This window comes from Nicotiana attenuata, unplaced genomic scaffold (genome assembly GCF_001879085.1).
Source record: "Nicotiana attenuata strain UT unplaced genomic scaffold, NIATTr2, whole genome shotgun sequence".
Lineage (NCBI taxonomy): Eukaryota > Viridiplantae > Streptophyta > Magnoliopsida > Solanales > Solanaceae > Nicotiana > Nicotiana attenuata.
Window position 1 is genome coordinate 190,179 of NW_017670660.1, and position 5,591 is coordinate 195,769.

The 5,591-nt window shown below is 40.4% G+C and overlaps 1 long non-coding RNA gene across 2 annotated transcripts; it reads right to left on the reverse strand.

The window, feature by feature from the left end:
- Positions 1-696: 696 nt before the first annotated feature.
- On the reverse strand, positions 697-4,827 carry LOC109241992. Of its 2 annotated transcripts, XR_002070333.1 has the most exons (4): positions 4,487-4,827; positions 2,369-2,761; positions 1,958-2,026; positions 697-948 (listed from the first exon to the last, which is right to left on the reverse strand). It is a non-coding gene; the product is annotated as an uncharacterized LOC109241992 (long non-coding RNA). The 2 variants fall into 2 exon arrangements; XR_002070332.1 differs by lacking the exon at positions 2,369-2,761 and having other exon boundaries at positions 4,487-4,810.
- Between the last annotated feature and the right edge of the window lie 764 nt (positions 4,828-5,591).

Below are 5,591 nucleotides of genomic sequence, written 5' to 3' on the forward strand. Positions count from 1 at the left end.
TTTCCTGTGGATCGGGTCGAACGCCTCGACATTATATTGAGATGCATCTATGGTTCGCGCCGATCGACCCTCGGCAGTGTACGCATTATTCTGGATCGTGCCATACGACTTCGGCATAACTCGTGCGTAATACCGCTAGAATTCTAAATATTCATGAGATTTCTCTTTGATTGGGATTTGGCAGTTACATGAGATGCCTTATTTGTTGAGATGGCGCTTGATATCCCTTACCCGTTTGAGGTAGCCTTTGATTTCTCCTATTTATTGAGATAGTACATGAGATTTGAGAAATTTATATTGTCATCAAGTTAGAGGATTATGTTAGTTACAGTTCTTACCCCATTATTATTGTTGTGTTCCACATCTGTTATTAAGTTATTATATTGATTTATTGGACCACTAGTAAGTGTCAATATCGGCCCCTCGTCACTACTTCTCCGGGGTTAGGCTAGATACTTACTGGGTACGGGTTGATTACGTACTCATGCTACACTTTTGCACTTATTGTGCATGTTTATATCTGATGGTCATTTGGGCGCAAGGGCGCAACTATTGAGAGGACTTTAAGGTGATGTCACGACCCAAATCCTAACCTGTCGTGACGGTACCCATCGTGGTACTAGGCAAGCCGACATTTCCAGAAATACTTCCAACATTTAACAGAAAATAAACTAAGAAATTTTAAATAGTCGGAGATTTCAGAAAAATGGGGTAAAACCCAAACACATGTGCAGAAAACAACTCCTAAATCAGGGTGTCATTGAGCTCATGAGTATCTATACAACCAGTCTAGGAAGAAATGTCTACGAGAGTTTGTATCAAAGTACAAATAAAGAAAAGATAAGGAAGGAGAAACAAGGACTACGAATGTCGTGCAGCTACCTCGTAAATCTCCAAAGATCAACCGTGCACAATATCAATGCCCACCATGTCCGGAAACACCTGGATCTGCACACGCAGTGCAGGGTGTAGCATGAGTACAACCAACTCAGTAAGTAACAATAATAAATAAGGAACTAAAAAAATAGATGAGTTACACAATTATAGTTTATTTTCAGTAATCTCAACAAGAAAGTAGACATGCTTTCAAATCTGGCAATTTAAGTCAAATCAGTTTATACAATCCAAGTTAAAGTAAAAAACAGATATAAAATCTCCTAAAAATTTCAAAACAGTGACATATAGGAGCTATGTGCAACAATAGTGAAAGCAAATACAGCCTCTCAGGGCAACAGTCTCTCAGTCTTTCTCAACAACTCATCACTCGGCTCTCAGCCGTCAACACTCACACTCAATAGGTACCTGCGCTCACTAGGATGTACAGACTCCGGAGGGGCTCCAACAGCCCAAGCTCTATAATCCGCAAGGACAACTCACGTGTTGTACAGACAACTCACGTGCTATAATATCATATAAGGATCCGCACGAACAACTCACGTGCTACAGTATAAATATCTGGATCTGCACGGACAACTCACGTGCTATAGTATCAATATCTCACCATCAGGCCCTCGGTCTCACTTAGTCATCAACCTTCTCTAGTCTCACGGGCTCTTAGTAATCATAGAAATCAACCCAAAACATAAATGATATAACGTATCAACAAGGAATAGCAGAGACTGAGGTAAAATGTACATGTAAGACTATGATTGAGTACAAATAGCAATTAGCAAGTAATTCAACAGGTATCACGGCCTCTGTGGGTCCCCACAATACCAACACATAGCCTAAGCATGATTTCTAACATGATTTACAGTCAAAATTTTATAACATATGGAGAGCATATAGCTAGCAACAAGTTATTAAACTTTACAGTTTCACGGAATGGACCAAGTCACAATTCCCATTGTGCACGGCACACGCCTGTCACCTAGCATGTGCATCACCTCCGAAAAAATCACATACGCATAAATCGGGGTTTCATACCCTCAGAATCAGATTTAAAATTATTACTTACCTCAACCCGAGCCAAGACTCTACTCCAAAATGCCCCTGCCTCGCAAGTCGTCATCCAAAAGTCCCGAATCTAGCCATAAGCAGTACATTACACTTAATACGGCTAAAGGAATCAATTTTACAAGAAAAATACAAAATTATAACCAAAATCCGAAATTGACTCAAACCCGGCCCCCGGGCCCAAGTCTCAAAATCTGACAAAAGTCACTAAATCCGAAAGCACATTCACTCACGAGTCTAACCATACCAAATTTATCAAAATCTGACACCAAATGGTCATTCAAATCCCCAAAATTCACTCTCCAAATCCCTTGCCTCAAACCCCCAAATTTCACCTCGAAAACACACCAATTAGGTGAAAAAACAGAGGGGAAATATAATTATTGAAGAAAAATGAACGCAAGGAGCTTACCTCAAGAATCCCTCTTGAAAATCCTCTCAAAACCTCCAAAATCCGAGCTCAAAATGATAGAAATGGTGGAAAATCTCGGAACCCTCGTATTTATAGTTTCTGCCCAAGCTTTACGCACTTGCGACAACTTAGCCGTTTCTGCGATCTCGCAGGTGCGCCTCAGAGCCCGCTTCTGCGGCCAACTCCGCACTTGCGTCGAAATTTCCGCTGCTGCGGACTCGCTTTAATCTCCTCTTCTGCGGAGTCAAGCTATAAGGCCAAATCTGCTTTTGCGGTCCTTCTGCCACATCTGCGGTCACGCAGGTGCGGGAAAACCATTGCACCTGCGACCTTATGCTTCCTCACTTCCTTGGCCGTTTTTGCGACTTACTTTCCGCTTCTGCGAGCTCGCACCTGCGGAGTGGGCAGTGGAAAACATTCAGAAAGCTTACAACTTCAAAACGTGATCCATTAATCACCCAAAATCAACCCGAGGCCCCCGGGACCTCAACCAAACATACCAACAAGTCTTAAAACATCATACGAACTTAGTCGAACCCTCAAACCACCTCAAACAACATCAAAAATACGAATTACACAGGGATTCAAGCCTAATGAACTTTGAAATTTTCAAATCCTACAAACGACGTCGAAACCCATCAAATCAAATTCGATTGACCTTAAATTTTATAGACAAGTCACAAATGACCCCATGAACCTACTCCACCTTCTAGAAACCCAATCCGACCTCGATATCAAAAGGTCCACACCCGATGAAACTTTTCAAAATTCCAACTTTTACCAATTCAAGCCCAATTCTACTACAGACCTCGAAATCACAATCCGGACATGCTCCTAAGTCCAAAATTACCCAACGGAGCTAACAGAACTATCAAAATTCAGATCCAAGGTCGTTTACACATAAATCAATATCCGGTCAACTTTTCCAACTTAAGCTTTCAATTAAGAGACTAAGTGTCTCAATTCACTCTGAAATCTCCCCGGACCCGAACCAACCAACCTGGTAAGTCATATAACAGTTGTAGAGCACAAAAGGAGCAGTAAATGGGGGAATGGGGCTACAACTCTCGAAACGACCGGCCGGGTCGTTACATATGAGCTGCATCCCATGATACGATCCGCAGCATGCGGAGTCTCCATCATGTTCGTTTATGTTATCTGTCTATTTTTTTTATATTCCAGACATATGGTGTATTATTATTGTACTTTCTAGTAGATACTCATGCATTTGTGACACCGGATTTTGGGATATTCTAGTTGATGTTAATATTTTTGCATTAAAATTGTCACTTTTTATTTTATAATCTTACGTATATTGTATGTATCCATGATTTTAAATGCACTAAATTATTTATTAAATAAAATGCATGATTTCCACAGTAATAAATTGAATAATAATTTAGATACTTCATCGTTGGCTTGCCTAACGGCGACGTTGGGCGCCATTACCGCCTCTGGTGGATTTTTGGGTCGTAACAATCTATTGGCAATGGAACAATTAGTCACAAAGAAGAAAGATTCATGTGTTGTACAAAACATGTCCAGTAACATATTAAAAAATCACTTGCAATTTAACTTAGCTATATCACAGTAAACTTCTCACAACCCCATATTTAGTCTCAAGTCATACCAATATACATATAAAAACACAAAATTAAAACTTCAGTAGCAATTTTTTCACCATACAAGTAGTTAACATTATAAGACGAACTCAACACACCCCACACTTATTCACTATGATCTACTAATGTCGCACTTACTCAGATTTCACCAGCGCACTTGTCTCACAGTCAATTATTCGAACACGTAGAGTGCACCAACTTTTGATTTGTTTTTTTAAAAAATTTAAACAATTAATACCCTCCCAAAATTATCCAGATGAAGGAGATTCTAGTTTATCATCTCTCAAACATCACCAATCAATAGACAAGACAAGCATAGCCTCAAAATTTTCCAAAATCCCCTCTTAGTTTAATGTGTAGAGTCCAACTTGATTAAACCTAGCCATGGGGAATTGGGGAGAGGGTTCTGCCGCTATCAGAGAGAGAAGAGAGGAGAGAAGAGAGAGGAGAGAGGAGAGAGCAAAGATAGATGAAAAAAAACAGAGGAAGTACTTACCTGTGCTGCTCGGAGTTGGAGGCAGTGGTGGTGCAAGGTGGAGGAATTGCGTTAGGTATGAAAGAGAAGGACCGGGAGAAGAGTTTAGAGTTTAAGTATTTGAAGTGTTACAATATAACACTTAACTGGTGCGCGCAGAAGAGTTTAGAGTTTAAGTAATTGAAGTGTTACAATATAACACTTAACTGGTGCGCGCGATCTTGGACGCGACACGTCCAATGTGATTTCCCTTGAATTTTACAGACACGGCCACTGGGGCGATGGCCTAAGTACACTGTCTCCCTTCCTTTTTGAGGCAAAATTAAATCCAACTTTATTTCCAACACCTTAAGTATCTTTCTTGTATTTCTCACTGCAAGTTTCAACCTTTATGCCAACTATTACCCCCCCCTCTCCCCCCCCCAGCAACTCTTCCACCGTTTCTTCACGTTCCCTCTTAGTTTCAAACACTAATTTTACAAAGTTAAACAAGATCAAACTCCTAAAAATTCAAACTACAGAAATAAAGAAGAAATACTAGTAAACTATGAAAGCGAAATAAATTGCTTGGGTTGCCTCCCAAGAAGCCATTGATTTAATGTCACGGTACGACGATACCCATTCTCAAGCATCCTTTAAGGCAATTGATGATTTATGACGAGCCATGTCACCAACCCAATAGTGCTTGACTCTTTGCCCATTGACTAAGAACGTCCTTGCCGAATATGGCGCACTCAACTCTATAGTCCCGTATGGTGTCACACGCACTATCTAAAAAGGTCCGAACCACCTCGACTTTAATTTCAGCCTAGAAGAGAATAGCAATACCAACTGGCCCGCCTCTGAATGACGATGTTTAATGAGCTTGTCATGACACTTTTTTGTATTTTCTTTATATAACTTAACATTCTCATATTCATTTATCATGAATTCATCTAGATCATTGAGTTGAAGCAACCTTTACTCACCCGCCAACTTCATATCCATATTTAGCTGTTTGATGGACAAAAGGCCTTGTATTCTAGCTCATTTGGAAGGTGACATGCTTTTCTATAGATCAACTTGTAAGGCGAGGTCCAATAGGTGTCTTATATGCAGTCCTATACGTCCGTAGAGCGTCATCCAA